A 19,996-nucleotide genomic window follows, 5' to 3' on the forward strand; every position below is an offset into this window, starting at 1 on the left:
GAGCTACCTGGATCACTTAAATTACACAATTGAAAGCATGGAAGCATATGTGTATTGTTTATGTATTTACAGGGAGTGCAGAATTATTAGGCAAATGAGTATTTTGTCCACATCATCCTCTTCATGCATGTTGTCTTACTCCAAGCTGTATAGGCTCGAAAGCCTACTACCAATTAAGCATATTAGGTGATGTGCAACTCTGTAATGAGAAGGGGTGTGGTCTAATGACATCAACACCCTATATCAGGTGTGCATAATTATTAGGCAACGTCCTTTCCTTTGGCAAAATGGGTCAAAAGAAGGACTTGACAGGCTCAGAAAAGTCAAAAATAGTGAGATATCTTGCAGAGGGATGCAGCAGTCTCAAAATTGCAAAGCTTCTGAAGCGTGATCATCGAGCAATCAAGCGTTTCATTCAAAATAGTCAACAGGGTCGCAAGAAGCGTGTGGAAAAACCAAGGCGCAAAATAACTGCCCATGAACTGAGAAAAGTCAAGCGTGCAGCTGCCAAGATGCCACTTGCCACCAGTTTGGCCATATTTCAGAGCTGCAACATCACTGGAGTGCCCAAAAGCACAAGGTATGCAATACAAGGTAAGAAAGGCTGAAAGACGACCACCACTGAACAAGACACAAGCTGAAACGTCAAGACTGGGCCAAGAAATATCTCAAGACTGATTTTTCTAAGGTTTTATGGACTGATGAAATGAGAGTGAGTCTTGATGGGCCAGATGGATGGGCCCGTGGCTGGATTGGTAAAGGGCAGAGAGCTCCAGTCCGACTCAGACGCCAGCAAGGTGGAGGTGGAGTACTGGTTTGGGCTGGTATCATCAAAGATGAGCTTGTGGGGCCTTTTCGGGTTGAGGATGGAGTCAAGCTCAACTCCCAGTCCTATTGCCAGTTCCTGGAAGACACCTTCTTCAAGCAGTGGTACAGGAAGAAGTCTGCATCCTTCAAGAAAAACATGATTTTCATGCAGGACAATGCTCCATCACACGCGTCCAAGTACTCCACAGCGTGGCTGGCAAGAAAGGGTATAAAAGAAGAAAAACTAATGACATGGCCACCTTGTTCACCTGATCTGATCCCCATTGAGAACCTGTGGTCCATCATCAAATGTGAGATTTACAAGGAGGGAAAACAGTACACCTCTCTGAACAGTGTCTGGGAGGCTGTGGTTGCTGCTGCACGCAATGTTGATGGTGAACAGATCAAAACACTGACAGAATCCATGGATGGCAGGCTTTTGAGTGTCCTTGCAAAGAAAGGTGGCTATATTGGTCGCTGATTTGTTTTTGTTTTGTTTTTGAATGTCAGAAATGTATATTTGTGAATGTGGAGATGTTATATTGGTTTCACTGGTAAAAATAAATAATTGAAATGGGTATATATTTGTTTTTTGTTAAGTTGCCTAATAATTATGCACAGTAATAGTCACCTGCACACACAGATATCCCCCTAAAATAGCTAAAACTAAAAACAAACTAAAAACTACTTCCAAAAACATTCAGCTTTGATATTAATGAGTTTTTTGGGTTCATTGAGAACATGGTTGTTGTTCAATAATAAAATTATTCCTCAAAAATACAACTTGCCTAATAATTCTGCACTCCCTGTATACACAAGCGTTCATATATAGTCAAATAATTTAAAAAAAATGTTCATTTACCTGTTATTACCACACACCAAATCCGGTCGTTGGTACTTGCTGGCTTGTGTAGCCACTAGTTAACAAAAGCTCAACAGTGCCCCTAGCATCCTGGAGCACTTCTGTTGTCTTTTGTACGTGTTTTGAGTTTTTATGTGCTTCTGAGTTTTTACGTGTTTTGGAGTTTGTACGTGCTTTGGAGTTTGTATGTGTTTTTACATGTTTTGGAGTTTTTACATGTTTTAACGTGTTTTGGAGTTTGTACGTGCTTCAGAGTTCGTACGTGATTTGAAGTTTGTATGTGCTTTGTCTGTAGGGGCCACCGTAAATATACTTTTATTTATTCACTCCACATAAAATGTAATAAATAAAACATATTACATAAAAACCAACTATTCACATTTCAACTTTTAATTATTTAAATTTTCAGCTTTTTCCTTTTACAAATTTAAAGTGAAACAACACAAAACACTGCAAACCACAACACAATTAAATATAAATTATAATATGAAAACAAAAAGAACATGCATATTCTCTGTCATATGGGCCTGCGTGAATAAACTTTCTGAATCCTTTATCATCCGCAACTGAAAATAGTTGTGGATGATTACTATCCGATTGTTAAGTGATGACGTGATGAATCCTACTTCCGGGCCTAAAGTAGTCTGCGTTTAATATGGCTTTTGTGTTGTTAACATGTTTAATGTTATGTATTTTCTTCTATTTAATCTCAAAAAGCTCCTAAAACAGTCAGTGATCACTGTTGACCTCCCTCGGCTTTTATTACCGCTAATCATTTATTTAAGCTCAGTTTTTAAAACCTTAGGATGTAACTACAGCCCAGCCCATGCAGCAGTATATGAATGACTAACCTCGTATTGTGGATGGATTATCTCAGTTGTGCTCCTGGCTGAAGTTTGGTCCTTTTACAGCATCCTGCCATGCGATTACATTTGTTCCTGACCACCGAGAACACTCACGTTAATTTTTATCGAGTGGAAAAAAAGTTAGCTTGTTTATATTATGCTAACATAGCTGTGTCGCTAGCGGTCACGTAGCACATCATTATATACCAGCTAGCCCAACTTCAGTAACCCTACAAACGTCACTGCTGTTTAGTTTTCTGTCTTCATTTATGCTGGAAGTGATAACAGAGCCTGTACGTTTTAATTTGTTTCCAAAACCCCGCAGTCAGGACATGCTATATTGTATTTAGATAGAAGCTAGCGAGCTAACTCCCTGCTAACTTCTAACTCCGTTAAATGTCATAAATTTCGTTTTCATGGATGCCTGGATGTTAAACTCAATTGTTACACCTGGTAGAGCAGAACGCTGATCATTTTATTAAAGATGAAAGACTTTAGACAGTTTTTCAACTGATCGTGATCGTTTGATATATGGACCTGCAGCGGAGTTTAGGTCCAGACACGGCTAGTGACGTCAGGCTGAACGACCGGATACCTTTCTAATGTGATGTTGTTGTCCCTGGCTCTTTCTCTGTCTCTCCTTCCTGCTCTGTTCTTGTGCTACTGAGTGTAACTACCGCCCCTCCCCCCTCTTCCCAGCGTAAAGCACAAGGCTCACCTGCTGAGTGAAGCGGAAAAAAAGTGCGAGAGAGAGTGTGAGAGAAAAAAACCACGGCTCGCGTCGTTCACATCAAAGAACTACGGTGGCCCCTAGAGACAAAGCACGTACAAACTCCAAAACACATGCAAACTCCAAAACACTTGCAAACTCCAAAGCACATGCAAACTCCAAAACACATGCAAATTCCAAAACACTTGCAAACTAAAAAACACATGCAAACTCCAAAACACGTACAAACTCCAAAACACTTGCAAACTCCAAAACACATGCAAACTCCAAAACACTTGCAAACTAAAAAACACATGCAAACTCCAAAACACGTACAAACTCCAAAACACTTGCAAAATCCAAAACACGTACAAACTCCAAAACACTTGCAAAATCCAAAACACTTGCAAACTCAAAAACACATGCAAACTCCAAAACACGTACAAACTCCAAAACACATGCAAACTCCAAAACACGTACAAACTCCAAAACACTTGCAAACTCCAAAACACGTACAAACTCCAAAACACTTGCAAAATCCAAAACACTTGCAAACTAAAAAACACATGCAAACTCCAAAACACATGCAAAATTCAAAACACTTGCAAACTAAAAAACACATGCAAACTCCAAAACACGTACAAACTCCAAAACACTTGCAAAATCCAAAACACGTACAAACTCCAAAACACTTGCAAACTCCAAAACACGTACAAACTCCAAAACACTTGCAAAATCCAAAACACTTGCAAACTAAAAAACACATGCAAACTCCAAAACACGTACAAACTCCAAAACACTTGCAAACTCCAAAACACGTACAAACTCCAAAACACTTGCAAACTCCAAAACACGTACAAACTCCAAAACACTTGCAAAATCCAAAACACTTGCAAACTAAAAAACACATGCAAACTCCAAAACACGTACAAACTCCAAAACACTTGCAAAATCCAAAACACTTGCAAACTAAAAAACACTTGCAAACTAAAAAACACGTACAAACTCCAAAACACTTGCAAAATCCAAAACACGTACAAACTAAAAAACACTTGCAAAATCCAAAACACTTGCAAACTAAAAAACACATGCAAACTCCAAAACACGTACAAACTCCAAAACACTTGCAAAATCCAAAACACTTGCAAACTCAAAAACACATGCAAATTCCAAAACACAACGGAAGTGCTCCAGGACGCTAGGGGCAGTGTTGAGCTTTTGTTACCTAGTAACTACACAAGCCAGGAAGTGCCAATGACCGGATTTGGGGTTTGCTGCCCTAAAGGCCGCATTTTAAGGCCGATTACGTCACAGCGACAAGAGAAGGCTTTCCCAATTCAAAGGCTGCTCGAAATGCAGCCCTCAAATGCGTCCTTAATTTCCCTGAATTTTAAGGATGGGTCGGTGTAGCTTTCATGGCCCAACATATCCCAGACTTCATAGTGCGGTGGTGGTGTGGATAATTTTGCCGAAAAAAAAACGGTGGAAGCGGAGCGGAGGAAGAGTAAACTTTCAGAAGTAAGTACTGAATATTATGTCACTTATTTATGCGCAAATATTTTTTTAATGAAGAACATTAAACCATTATTGTTGGCCACATGTCGGGGAAGTTATGTGACATTAGTGATGTCTGTACTTTAAGAATTAACTTGGTTTTAAAGCCTTTACTTTAAAATATATATATATAGTCGACCTTAATCTTACAGAGAATGTGATGATTTTGTGGATAATTAAAGTCAGTCATATATCCACAAACACAACAAGCTGAAAGTCAGTGATGCTGCTCGGTTTGCAGTCCTGAATATCACGGCACAAGCAGGATTCACTGCACTGTTAATGTTAGCTATGTTATATTGCTGCCTCTGTTCGAGGCAAACGGACTTTAACGTGTGTTTGAACGAGCTGACGGTTCACTCGTTAAGCTGAAAGAAAGATGCTTTAATCGCAGGAGTCACACATGTGTCCACTGTACCATCTGGGAACTCTTCTTGTTTCGTAATAACACAAACTAAATCCTCCTTCTCTGGTGCTGTTTTGTAGCAGTGTATACACCTGAGACTGTCACCTGTCTGTCTGTCCTGCACTGTCTCTCTGTTTCTTTCTCTCTGATTGTGTAATAAAAGTATGAACATGTGTTTATAAGTTACACTTGTGTTTGAATCCTGCAGCTTATCACACATTTGATTTCCATGTGTGACAACTGCAAGTGTCCAGAGTGAGGACAGACTGAGGGACACACTGCTGCACATTATCTGTGAGGCTTTGCACTCCTAATGATCCACCAGGAAAAACTCAACAGTGTGTGAGGAAGAGGTGGAGGAAGAGCCAGCAGCAGCTGACAGATGGAGAGAATAGACAGACTGTTCCCTATTTGTGAGGGACTGCTAGAAAAGTTTAAAATAACTAATTGTCTGTCCTGAATCAGTCTTATTAGGTAATGTTCAAATAATTTGATCATTCCAGTGTTTTCAGTGTGGGAGAAAGTACTCAGGGCCTTCAAGTTACACACTATGAAAGGCAGAAACAAGTTTAATGTTCAGAAACATAAAGTATGTATCAGCAGCAGAATGGACCTAAAAATAAATGTTTGTTCCAGTTCTATGAAGCTTTGAGTATTTTGGATTAGTAGCACTGCTGTGTTTGTTGCATCATATTGCTGTAATTGTTTATATGCTTTATATATTCTGAGCTAAGTTGATCTATAGTGTTACATCATATTCTATAAGGATGTTATGTGTTTGTAGACTTTCTGCCCAGTTTGACCCATTTAGCAGAAGCCAGCCTGTTTAAGGCTCTGATATCTATTCTGTATGACTTAAAGCAGTTATGACATGGTCTGATTTTCTCACCCAATAAAGGAATATTTCATATATCAGTCTACTCTTCATTTTATCAGAAACAGTTATCACAGCTTGTACATTTTCTTTTTATAAATATATGTAAGCAATGAGCCAAATTTAGTAATGCCAACATACTGAAGGAACAACATTTGTCTCTTATATATGATACACCTATATATGCACTGTCAAAGATACTTGTCTTTGAGTGAAGATTTAAGGTGATAAGACATATAAATAACTGCAACTTGAATCTGTACTGAAGCTCAGTATTTGACACAGAGTTCATGTTCACTGCTGTAATAGCTAATAATGATTAATATAATAACTATAATATTGGCCATATTATATTTACATTACCAAAGTGATATGACTTTAGTCTCATGAACAACATCAGCTAATTCTTATTTACTAACTAATCTTGAAATAACTGTTCAGTACAGAAATGAAGCCCAAAAATCATGTTTTACTGTCCTGTGGTCTCAGCCTCAGATACTTATCAAATCACACAAAGCTCTTGTAGAAACAAACAAACAAACAAATGAACAAAATATGTTCTCCCTCATTTCTGTCAAACCAAGTTGTATGACACGTTTCCAGCGGTTAGTATCATGGTTGCTAGGCAACCTGGGAAGCGCGACGGAGACTAGACCGTCCCATACAGACAAACTTGCTGTTTATTTTGCAAATCGAGCTCAACACTGCCCCTAGCGTCCTGGAGCACTTCCGTGGTGTTTTGGAGTTTGCAAGTGTTTTGGAGTTTGCAAGTGTTTTGGAGTTTGCATGTGTTTTGGAGTTTGTACGTGTTTTGGAGTTTGCATGTGTTTTTTAGTTTGCAAGTGTTTTGGATTTTGCAAGTGTTTTGGAGTTTGTACGTGTTTTGGATTTTGCAAGTGTTTTGGAGTTTGTACGTGTTTTGGAGTTTGCATGTGTTTTGGAGTTTGTACGTGTTTTGGAGTTTGCATGTGTTTTTGAGTTTGCAAGTGTTTTGGATTTTGCAAGTGTTTTGGAGTTTGTACGTGTTTTGGATTTTGCAAGTGTTTTGGAGTTTGTACGTGTTTTGGAGTTTGCATGTGTTTTTTAGTTTGCAAGTGTTTTGGAGTTTGCATGTGTTTTGGAGTTTGCAAGTGTTTTGGAGTTTGTACGTGTTTTGGAGTTTGCATGTGTTTTTTAGTTTGCAAGTGTTTTGGAATTTGCATGTGTTTTGGAGTTTGCATGTGCTTTGGAGTTTGCAAGTGTTTTGGAGTTTGTACGTGCTTTGTCTCTAGGGGCCAACGTAAAGAACCGGCTCTAAGAGCCATTTCGTTCGCAACCGACCCATCACTACCAGAAAGGCAAGTTAATGACCAAATAACCACTGAAATGATCAAAATTTATGTTTCAGTGTGTGTGCTTCTGTGTGCATCCTCATTAGCAGCAAGATGTGCAAACCACAGTAGAGTGGTTTTTGTAGGCACACTTTCCACAGCTGGAGCAAGTGGCTGCTGGTCCAATCCTGGAGGTGCGCCTTTTGCACCTTCTTGTCATTTTGTTGGTGGGGTGTGGGTCACACTCTGGTTCAGTCTACTGTATCTTGAGATCAATGACAGAAGTGGCTGAGAATTGGGGACAAGGCCATCTTGCAGTTGCTGAGGTCACCAGCATGTGCCCCAGCTGTTCCAGGATCGCTCTTCATTTGTAGGTTTTATAGGACTCCCCCACTTCTGTGAAGACGGGACAAAGACATCGTATCCCAAGACATCCAGGAGATTGGAGAAAAGAGCCAGCAGCCATCAGTTAGTTTTCCTTCAATAACTCAAGGTGCCAACATCCTCTCTAAGATATCCAAGCTGTATTTGTGCCTATTGTAGTCCAGGATTGCTTCTTGCTTCCAGGCTTCCTCTCTTTCGACTTTTTTTCTAAAAAGCGACCAGCGACAAATCTGGCGACTTTTTCTGTTGTTATTGGAGACTTATTTACGTCAACTTTTTGACGTGAAAACGCGTATCGCTCTTACTCTCAACAAGCAGCAGTGCTTTGGCATGGTGCACCTCACAGGTGGAGGATAGTGCATTTAGGATGTTTTTTACTCACTTTATGTCTCTTCCAAGATGTTATTTCTCTCTTCAACAACATAGGTTACAATTACATTTGCATGACCAACTATGCAAATTAGGCGATGACGTCATTTACCGTCTTTTAGGACAGTCAATAGTGATTTTCCTTACTAAGGAGTTGGCAACACTGGCTAACAAACCTGTAGGTTGCTGTTTTAATGAGTGTTTGATGGAAAACGACAATGGCGGAGTTTGCGCTCTCTAGTCGCATGACAGGTGAATCCTAGTAAATAATTTTCCAGTACGTGTACGTTAAGCATGCTATTTTTAAAAATTGTGATTATTATTTTGTTAGCTATCAAACTCGCTGGAGAAATGATTGAAATGCACTGTGTGATGCAGTATGGCAGCGCTATTATGGAATATGCTGTGAACTTAATTTACTCAAGTGAAAGCTTTAAACATTAGCCCGATACATAACTAGCCAACTTAAGGCTTTCTGATTAACCCTCTGGGGTCGATGGACCCAGAGTCTCCATTTCAGCTTGGGTTGAACGTGCGGACTTCAAACTATATACCAGTTTTCAAATTGTGTTGATAGGCCACGTAAACCCGATGTTTTTTGTTTTTTTCTGAATAAAACAGTGGCGTTCACTCTGGGAAGAAACTGTTAAAACGGTGTTTTCTAAGGAGAGCGCCAGCAAACACGCTTTGCTTGTGAGTGAAAAAAGAAAAAACACTCCTTCCCTATTGGTGGAAAAATGTACCATGTCGACCAATCAAAAAATGATATGGCAACATGTGGCATTTCGTTGTTTGGGAAGAGGGGGAAGTTTTAGGAGTGACCTGCGAGAGAGAGTGAGCGAAACAGAGAGAGAGTTTTGATATGTGAAAGATTTGTGAGGTTTAACATGTTTGGTGTTGTCTTGTGTAGTTAGTGTGTAGTGTAATCGTTGTTTTGTTTTGTGTGTCAGTTCTACTAGTGAACGTCACAGTTGCTGCAAAAAAGCCACCAAAGGCAGATTGCAGTGTAAACCCTGAGTGACACACCTGCTGTCAGACCTGCAGGTTTATCCCTGTGCTGTTCTCATCTGTGTTATAGTGGACACAAACTATTTTTTGGAGTTGCATAAATAATTTGTGTGCCTTCTTATTTGATGCAGAACACCTGATGGTTCTGTAAATAGATTTAAAGGGTTATATAAAAAACTTCTGAGCCTTGGCTGCATTTTTAGGTAAATAGTACCATATAACTTTGTGGTTTGCAAAACGTGTGCATATTTTTTTAAAAATGTACAATTTTAGTTTGCATTTTAAGTTATGAAAATGATTTGTTAAACATGCTTGTGGTTTTTACAGTCAAAAATATCACTTTCTAGTCGGAATTTAAATTTTGTCTGAATTTAGATAAATTGTGCTTATACAGTATGTCAAAATGAGAAAATAACAGATTGGCAAGATAAACAGTTTTTAAAGGTGAAATATAGAGGCCAAATCAAAAGTAGTCAAAAGTTATACCCTGGACCCCAGAGGGTTAGAGGCTAAAAGCAAAGTTGTCCCCAAGTACTGTTTATATTTGTGTGTATTGCTGCAGCTTTTTTGAGTATTAACTTGGTGCCTTTGGGTGAAATAATGGTAATATGAGGGACAGATCCATATGGTCACAAAGAATAGCCACTTGTTTCTCTGCTACCGAAGTTCCCCAGCTTTCATTCAAAATCTGTTTATCGTCAGCACCGACACATTAAACTACTTAAACATTATAAATGTCTTCAAGCTCACACTGAGGCCTGTGGGGCACTATCAGCCACTGAGAGAGTAGACACATTTATATGTGTATTTGTATATGAATATTTCATACTTTAAGGCTGCCTGTTTATTTAAGGGAGATGAACAAAATACATTGGAATTGTACATAATAATATCACAAATGATAAATTCAATAGATTTTAAGTAGATGCTTGTGCATTCTTAATGTCTCATATGTTGAATTTAACTATGTGATCTGTTCAAAGCCTCTCCCAATCAGTGCTGTTCTCCTGTCTGAGTGTACATGATGTTATTAGCACAAACACTTTAAAGGTGATCATTTAGGACTTCAGCAATAATACAGACAGCAATGTAGCAATAAAACAGTTTTATTGGGAATTAATTTAAAAAACCAAATGTTACGATTCGATGTTGTCAGTGTTTTGTTTTAGGCGTGACTGTTATGTTTCCTGTTTTACCTTGAAGGTCTGTCTTATCTCAGTGTGTTCAGATTACGCTTCCTTGTCTCGTCAGTTCTGATTTGCCCCAGCTGTGTTTCCCTCCTGTTGTCCATTCCCTGATTGCTCCCTCTGTGTATTTAAGCCCTGTGTTTCAGTTTGTCATGGTTGTGATTTCTCCCTGTGTTGTAAATAGGTTGTTGTATATCGTTATCGATGTAAATAGTTGTTGTATATCGATGTAAATAGTTGTTGTATATCGATGTAAATAGTTGTTGTATATCGATGTAAATAGGTTGTTGTATATCGATGTAAATAGGTTGTTGTATATAGATGTAAATAGGTTGTTGTATATAGATGTAAATAGGTTGTTGATACTTTTGTTTTTACTCGGTAGCTGTAGGGGTGAGAAGCCATTTTTCTTTGGGAACATTTTCTCCTGTTTTTGGTTAGGGAGGCAGGTAAGACACCTGTAATTTTTGTTTGGGGTTTTCTGTGAAGGTAAGTCAGCTGCATTTCATTTCTAGAGTTTTTGTTTGTTGTTTTGGCCATGCTCACCCTGATGCCTGCTACCTTTTGGGACTCAATGGAAAAGCTTGAAAAGGGACCTTGAAAGTGCTTAAAAAGTGCTTGAATTTGACCCTGAAAAAGGCGTATGAACCCTGAGCTAAAAGATCTCCTTTGTTATAAAAAAGTGAAAGGTAGATCTCAGGCTGCTACTGGATTGTAGAGCAGTATCTCTTCAGTAGCGGGACCCACATGGTTTTCCTTTCATGAGGGATCCACTCAGTCGCCGGCTCCTCGTTCTCAGAAAAAGCTCCTGCATTCTTTTCCATCAGCTGCTTGGCCTCCACCTCCGTGCCCCCTAACCCCAATCCCCATCAAAGAAGAGGATTCAGGCACTGGCTAGTACTCATCATCAGTGGTAATGTGGTCACCCTCTTTGGAGATTGGAGAGGAAGTTTCTTCATCTTGGTCAGATGTCTTTTCTTCAAGAGCAGAGGACTGCTTCCTGTGCTTGCTCTCTGACCAGATCATATAGACAGTGCTTGAAGCAGTGATGACCTTCTTGCCATATTGCCAGAATAAATGATTTGGGAGTTGTTAGGCTTACTTACAGAAGTAGCACTGTCTGCACCTACATAAACTCCAGGACACGTTTACAAACAGTGTTTGTTGTTGTTTGAATTCTGCAAAATGTCCTGTGATTGGGTTGTGGGTTTTTTTGAGAGTTTTATATTTTGGGTATGGTATCTTTTTATGAAAAGCACAGGAGTAAAAGTGCTTTTAGCATGTGCTTCAAAGCTAAGTTTGACTGGGAACCTCAAAGCTCAATAACCTGCATCAACAGAAATTCACTGCACCCTATGTAATATTTGATACATCATAATTTATTCCAGTCTAGCTTGCAAATATGTTTGGGCTGCAATGTCATTCACAAACACAAACTATTAGATCCTTAAGATCAAACCTGTCAAAACTGTGTCATTCATTTGGTCCATTGGAGTGTGGTAAGCCATCAAACGCCCCTATTGGAAACTAAGAATATTACATGAAATTGCTTGTTTGGCCAAAAATGGGCAAATGATGTAATTTGGTTAAAAAAAAAAAAAAACGAAAAAAAAACCCCATTTAAAAACTACAATTTTCATGTGTTGAGTTCAGAATGAAAGCAGTTTTACTTTAATTGCATGATTTAGTACTGTCAATAACAAGGAATCAAAAAAGGTGGTTATAATGGGTTTCAATTGGCCAAAAATGGCCACGATAGAGCCAAGAGGAGCAATTTGATATATTTAAGGAGCTGAAGTTAAAAATGAATAAATCTCAAAAAAATCTAGACCCTTGGGAAGTTTCATTACATTTGCATTAACACAGCGAAAATGGTTGAAAAAAGTGAAGTGGCCACAAATGGCCACCATAGAGCCCAGAGGGTTAAATCAGAATCAGAATCAGAAAGGGGTTTATTGCCAAATGTTGAGCAGGTTTACAACATTAGGAAATTGCTGCGGTGCTTCAGTGTAAACATAGTGTCATAAAGATATAAAAATAAGAATAAGAATTAAAAGTGCTACGTAGAAAGATATGTGCATGAGATATACATGAGATATATACATGAGAATAAGAATTAAGAGTGCTACGTAGAAAGATATATAGAAAGATATATACATTAGTGCAGGTGGTGATCAGTGCCAAACATGGAATGATGCAGTGACACAGCGTAGGGTCATGTGATAGTGGCGGGGACAGTCATATGGTTATTGTTCATGTGTCCAACAGCAGAGGGGAAGAAACTGTTCTTATGGCGAGAGGTTCTGGTGCGAATGGACCGGAGCCTCCTGCCTGAGGGGAGCAGGTCAAACAGACTGTGTCCAGGGTGAGAAGGGTCAGCTGAGATCCGAGCTGCACGCCGCAATGTCCTGGAGGTGTACAGGTCCTGCAGGGATGGGAGTCTGCAGCCAATCACCTTCTCAGCAGAGCGCACAACACGCTGTAGTCTCTGTTTGTCCCTGATAGTGGCTCCAGCGTACCACACGGTGATGGAGGAGGTGAGGATGGACTCGATGATAGCAGTGTAGAACTGCATCATCGTCCGTGTTGGCAGGTTGAATTTCTTCAGCTGCCTCAGGAAGTACATCCTCTGCTGGGCTTTCTTGATGACGGAGGTGATGGTGGGCTCCCACTTCAGGTCCTGGGTGATGGTGGTACCCAGGAAGCGGAATGAGTCCACAGAGGTGATGGGGGTGTCAGTCAGGATGATGGGGGGGAGTGGGGCTGTGTGCTTCCTGAAGTCCACAATAATCTCCACTGTCTTCTGGGCATTCAGCACCAGGTTGTTGTGGCTGCACCAGGACACCAGACGTTCAACCTCCCTCCTGTAGGCAGACTCATCCCCGTCCGAGATGAGCCCAATAACGGTGGTGTCATCTGCAAACTTGATTAGCTTGACAGACTGGTGGGTGGAGGTGCAGCAGTTGGTGTACAGGGAGAAGAGCAGAGGAGAAAGAACACAGCCCTGAGGGGAGCCGGTGCTGATGGTCCGGGAGTCCGAGACATTCTTTCCCAGCCTCACATGCTGCTTCCTGTCCGTCAGGAAGTCAGTGATCCACCGGCAGATGGGATCAGGCACATTCATCTGGGAAAGCTTGCCTCGGAGATGGTCTGGAAGGATGGTGTTGAAGGCAGAGCTGAAGTCCACAAACAGGATCCTGGCGTAGGTTCCTGGGGAGTCCAGATGCTGAAGGATGAAGTGTAGGGCCATGTTGATGGCGTCGTCTACAGACCTGTTGGCTCTATATGCAAACTGTAGGGGATCCAGGAGGGGGGCCGTGAGGGTCTTGAGATGGGAGAGAACTAGGCGCTCAAATGACTTCATGACCACAGATGTCAGAGCCACGGGTCTGTAGTCATTTAGTCCAGTGATCCTAGGTTTCTTGGGGACAGGGATTATGGTAGAGGACTTGAAGCAGGCAGGCACATGACATGCCTGCAGTGAAGAGTTGAAAATGCCAGAAAACACTGGGGCCAGCTCGTTTGCACAGTGTCTGAGGGTGGCAGGAGACACGCCGTCTGGGCCGGGAGCTTTCCGAGCATTCAGGTTCTTAAACTGCTTCCTCACATCTGCTTCATGAATATGAAGAGTTGTGGTGGGAGGAGGTGGTGTGAAATCCTCTTTTGTGTGGGGTGAGGAGGGGGGTGTTGTAGGTGAACGGTTTGAAGGTGGTGATGGCTCTATGGAGGGGGGAGAGGTGGGGGAATTAGTGTCCAAAGTGTCTCTATTGTTGGGGCTGTTGGAGGTGTGAAGGCTGCCTGATGGCTCGTCAAAACGGCAGTAGAAGTCGTTTAGGGTGTTGGCTAAGAGCAAGTCGTCAGTGGAGTGGGGGGTTTTAGGCTTGTAGTTGGTGATATTCCTAAAACCTTTCCACACAGAGGCCGAGTCATTCTCTGAGATCTGCTGCTGCATCTTCTCAGAGTGCTGATGTTTAGCAATGTCCACTTCTTTAGTGAACCTGTACTTGGCCTCTCTGTAGCAGTCCCTGTCTCCGCTTCTGAACGCCTTTCTCTTTTCCAGCCACAGCTTTTTGAGTTTAGGAGTAAACCAGGGTTTGTCATTGTTATAACTCACCCTGGTGCGTGATGGCACAATGCTGTCCTCACAGAAGTGGATATAGGAGGTGACAGTGTCCGTAAACTCGTCCAAGCTGTTAGAAGCAGCCTTCATTGTGTCCCAGTCTGTGGTCTCCAAACACGTGCGAAGCTCCTCCACAGCCTCGTTGCTCCACAGTTTTTTTGTCCTCACGACAGGTTTGGAGAGCTTCAGCCTCTGTCTGTACGCGGGGATTAGGTGGATCATGGCGTGGTCAGAAAGTCCGAGTGAAGCGCGCGGCACCGCGCGATAGGCCCCGCTGATCGTGCTGTAACAGTGGTCTAATGTCCTCTCCTCTCTGGTCGGGCATTTAATATACTGCTTGTATTTGGGAAGCTCATGGCTAAAATGACATACATTAGATTAGGTATGTCCAAATTCATAGGCTGCATCCTCCTGAGGACCCGTCCTTTGCAGTCTATGAGGGCCGGGTCCTCAGAAGGTCGGGTAGGCCGGAAATAAACGGCTGTGAAGTTGGTCGGTCTAGCCTTCAGATTTGCGTCACCGCTGTCTCGGTGTAGTTTAACAAACTCGGCCGTCTGCTCCTTGCTATCTAAAATATAACAGGACACTGGCATAAATTCTCGACCATCTCACACTTCAGTTTAATCAGTTTTCTGTTTGGTTTTCACACAGCTGAATAAAAGTCAATCTAACCAATCTAATCTAATAACTTTAATCTCAGCCAAACCGATTTACTCATGAACAAATAAAACACTGAAAAAAGCCAAACAATAACATTTTTAGATTATCTAAGTGACTTTTATATTATGTTTAACCTGAGTAGCCAAAGACCGCGGTCATCTGAAAATGATGTCTTGGGAGTTTGCCATTCTCCCCGGCTCTAGTGACCCACGAGCTCCCAGCTAGCTATCATCCTTAAAATTCGGGGAAAAGGAGGACGAATTTGTCGGCTGCATTCGGAGGAGTCTATGAATTTGGACAGCCTTCGTCGCATCGCTGTGACGTAATCAGCCTACAAATGCGGCCTCAGGAGGATGCATTACACAATGGCATTACACAAAATGGGCATTTTTGACAATGCCCATTTTGTGTAATGCCATAATTTCCCACTACCCGTGAACGTCACTTATTTTTGGTGTCTGGCTCACTCCTGCATCTCCGCCCACTCCATCCCCATCTGCTGCTGGTGAGTGCTGCTTCTCTGCTCTGAAATGAAATATCTATATGCTGTTTGAGTGATTTACCGAGTTGTTGATAGTGACTTATAAAGCCAGTCGAAGTATAAGTCATATTAAAGTAACACAATAGTTGCTTTTTTAGTGAAAAGTTACAATTTTAGTATTTAAAAGGAGTGTTTGATGAGCTAATCCTAACAACCTAATGCTAACGGCTAGCACTACTATAAGCCCAGTGTGAAATGAATATGTTTCAAATGACTGTATACTACAGTTTGTGTTGTTTTATAGACCCTGTGCACGAGAAAATGCTAACTTCCTGTTTTAAGACCGGATGAAGGGTTGTACATTTTCGGTAGCTTTACTTTGCGGTCAATCGCTACTGCGAAGGTGGGCTCCAAAATCATGTCCAAAATACGAAAACGGAAAGATCGCATTAAGTTACAAAGAGCAGGAGGTGGGAACACTCACCATTGCTGTGTCATAAAAAAAAAAAAATTAATTTTGACCTTTGAAGCATGTAGATCGATTGGTTGTTTACATCACTCAACACAAGCAAAACTGTATTACAAAATCAGAAGACACATCGTCCACATTCAGAAGCACATCTCTGTATAGTGACAGTTCTTATGATTTAAACAGGGAAATGTCCAGTATTCAAAATACAGGTGTACAATAGTCAAAGCCAGATGTTTCCCGTTATGTCGATATCAGCTGGTCAAGTGCACACCTACACAGCATGTCAACAAACCGTGAAAAAAAGCCACAGGATATAAAAAATACATGAATGATTGTGGGTAAGGGTCTCTATATATTAGTATTTACGAAGGGTATGTTGTGACTTATCTTCACAATTACAGTGGTCCCTCGCTATAACGCGGTTCACCTTTGCAGCCTCCTCCATGCCGTCTCTCCTGTACAGTACAGAATCACTACATCAATCGCTAGCAGTGTGACTCTGAAGTGCTGTACTGTATGTTTGTAAGTTTTCTCCCCAACAAAAACAATGTCGACGAAACGTTTTGCACCGTCATAGGCACCCAAAAGGCAGAGGAAGATAACCATTGCACAAAAAACGTTGGACTTCTGGGACCATACGGCGCACCGGATTATAAGTTTTACTTGCATGCAAGGGCAGTCACAGAGCACTCGCACGAGAGTGAGGGCTCGCCCTCTGCCACTGCCCTGATCTTTATTTATATACAAAAGTAATACAATAGTGAATAGACAGAGGAATGTTGGTACGTATGTATGTGCGTATGTTAGGTGTATGTGTGTGTGTGTGTGTGTGTGATTCTGAAGGACGCGACCCCTCTTCTTGTTAGGGAGCGCAGATAAGAGTGTCCAGCTCTCCTCTTCCTGGTGGGAGTGAAACTGCTTGTTCAGCTATTATCGCTGTGGGAAAGAATTTATAAAACAGAAACAAATCTTATAGTGGACAACAGTCTAAGTCATAAAAAGGTCATCATGCAGTATTCTATCACATGTAAACTTATATCATTAAAAGCTTATATTGACTACTAAGTACAATTTTCTATTGACAGAGAGTGTTTAAACGAGAGAGAAAAGTGGGAAAATGTCGATGCCTGCCTGAGAAAAGTGTATAAAGTGTGTAGTGAGGGGTTTTACAGCCTTAAAACATATAAAATAATTGTAAAAAAATAAAGTTGGCTACTTTGGGGATTTCACCTATTGCTGGTTATTTTTAAAACATAACACCCACGATAAACGAGAGAACACTATAGTATATATATACAAATACTGAGAAATATAAAATTTCAATCACTATCCTTTCTCTATTTTGCTCTGAAGCGAGGGGCAAAAGTATCGACAAGTCGATGAACATCATCTACAGGTAAATGCTCAAGACATCTTGAGAAATGTAAATCGCTGCTTGATTCGTCCATTTGGTTGACTTTTTTTGCAAAACCCGACCGTAAACAAGACGCGACTGTCACACCGGAAACGAAGCGCCTTACAGAAGTTTCCCTACCGGAAGTAGCATATGCTAAGGTGCTAAGTGTTTCTGAGTCTGTTAGGGAAGCTGCAGTTAGTTCTCCTGTTATCAGTAGGTTAAAACAGCATCATTAGGTTGTAAGGTTATGTAACGAGCCGCCATTTTAGAATCAGTGATTGACTGCTGAAGCGGCAGGTTCAAAGAGCTGCTGCCTGCTCGGACAGTTGACGGCAACATCAAAGGAGTCATTTTACCGCCTCTGGCCAAACACCGGGAGAAAAAGAGTCAAGTGTGTGCACATGTGTGTCTGTGATGCTGGTTAATTAACAGAAGGGAGAGAGAGAGGATGAAATGTCCCATTTATGTCTGATTTTAGTTTTTTAATTTCATTTTTAATTTTAATTTTATCAAATCCAAACATAGCTAAACGTCAGATCTTTACACAGTTTTTCGTGTTCTCCTTATGTTTGTGGATTTTAGGTGGGTCAGTATAAGTGATAGCTTAAACACTTAAGAGCACCCCAGCTATTGATTTATATTGTCTCTCACATTCTGCCTATGAATTAGCATTTTTTTGCCAAAGTGGCTGAAGAAGGGCAGGAGACAGATGCTGTCCAGTGTAGCAGGTGATTTATTTACATCTGCCGCGACCGGTTGGGGTGAGAGAAGGAAAACAGGATAAAGACATGCTGTGGATGAGAGACAGAGATTAATAACAAGTATGATTCCATGCACTGAGGTGTATTAACACAGATTCAGACAGAAAAAGCAGGGACTGAGGTTAACAAGACTTTATTCATAAACACAAGAAAAAACTACTCAAGGGAATCGTATGTAGCGTGTGAAACTTGAATGAGGGTCTCTGAAACTGAGGGAGAGAGAGGTTAGACTGGAAGAGATGTATCAAATGGTTTCCTATGGCTTACGTGAGTAGCAGGTGTAGAGTCCCTGGGGGGAGGCACTGTTGGCTGGGTGAGTGTCCAGGCGGGAAGAGAGTGTTTCTTCATGAGTAAAATAACTGCAAAGGTGGAGTATGATGGATCTGTGAAGCTGCTAGAACACAAGGAGAAGAATATAAGTTTACAAGTATATGATAAATCGCAAGAAGCAAAGATGGCCTAACACTAGCGTAGGTTAGCAGACGAATTAGCCAAGAATAGTTTTGTGTGCTGGTCTTAAATATTGCTGCTTGAATATCCCAGATCACAATCATGTGAGTATGACAGGTGTGTTGATGAGTGTGCCCAGAGGTGGACTCAACGAAACGGTGGAAAAATGTAGCCACTCACCAGGACCATGAGAGTTTTGTATTATTATTATTATTATTATTATTATTATTATACTATACCTTTGGAAGGAATCGTGCTCGTCCACCATCACCTCGGGACTAGGATCGTACATGACGGGCATCCTCTTTGACATCTTGTCCCACACCTCTCTTATGGCAGCAAGTTTGTCTTCTCCAGCTCCAGCCTCCCCAGCAGCTCCAGCTTGTCTTGTTTGTCTTGCGGCGCGATCACCAAAGCGTATTACGTTCGAGTACACGTAAAATATTTTGAGGGACACCGTGGCCCGGAAAATAGACCTGCTGCTCTCTGTGTCTCACAGACTGGTGGTAGCCTCTCTTCGAGACCTGTAAACGATGGCCAAGATCAGCAGGCCCAAGTGGATGAGTAGGCTCGCCCATGCCTCTCGTCCTTTGCTTAGACAATGCTTGGTCTATTTACTCTGGAGGACACTGTAAAAACTGACAGTCTGTTACAGGTTACTGAGTCAAATGTTCAGGATACGCTGAACTTTTCCATTCATAAGAACTGCAGTTTTTGATGCCATTACTGTAGCTTTCTTGGACCTAACATCCAAGGAGAAAGTGATTAAACGTGTGCCAAGTCCAAAAAATTGCAAAGTAGGAACTTGTTATTGTTCCATTTAGTGATGTTATTCGTATAGGGTGGGAGCTGGGGGGTATCACAACCTCTGAAATCACTTCAGTCCTGTTGTTCAGTCCTAGAGGCCACGCGGAATACAAGAGTAATGCATTTTTATGGTATTTAAGCAACTCTTACATAACACATATTTGTGTATAATAAACTGACACAAATGCGTCTGTACTTTTGTCCTGGCTAAAGTCAGCGCTAGAGACATAAGGAGCATTTGACATTTTCATCCGGCTGGAATAAACTCTCAGACAGAACAGTGGAGAGCTGACTAAGTGTGGCTCTCAGTGAAGCAGAGCAGGTGAGAGGAGGTAGCATTGCAATAACGTTAGAGTGAATCTCAATATGTTCAGACCTGCAGCACAGGAAGAGCAGACGGGGGAGGAGCTTGTAGAACACAGCTCTGGGACAGTGTTGTGTAATAGGTAATACGAGACAATAATGAAGTCGTCAGCTGGTTTTTTTTTTTTTGTTGTTTTTGTTTTTTTTTTCCCACCTCAAAAGATGGAAACC

The 19,996-nt window shown here is 41.2% G+C and overlaps 1 long non-coding RNA gene across 1 annotated transcript; it reads left to right on the forward strand.

Moving 5' to 3' along the window:
- Positions 1 to 10,443: 10,443 nt before the first annotated feature.
- On the forward strand, positions 10,444 to 11,902 carry LOC120723517. The gene is made up of 2 exons (XR_005693762.1): positions 10,444 to 10,488; positions 10,671 to 11,902. It is a non-coding gene; the product is annotated as an uncharacterized LOC120723517 (long non-coding RNA).
- Positions 11,903 to 19,996: the final 8,094 nt, after the last annotated feature.

The sequence above is a fragment of the Simochromis diagramma genome, unplaced genomic scaffold (assembly GCF_900408965.1).
Source record: "Simochromis diagramma unplaced genomic scaffold, fSimDia1.1 OVJJ01000680.1, whole genome shotgun sequence".
Classification (NCBI taxonomy): Eukaryota; Metazoa; Chordata; class Actinopteri; order Cichliformes; family Cichlidae; genus Simochromis; species Simochromis diagramma.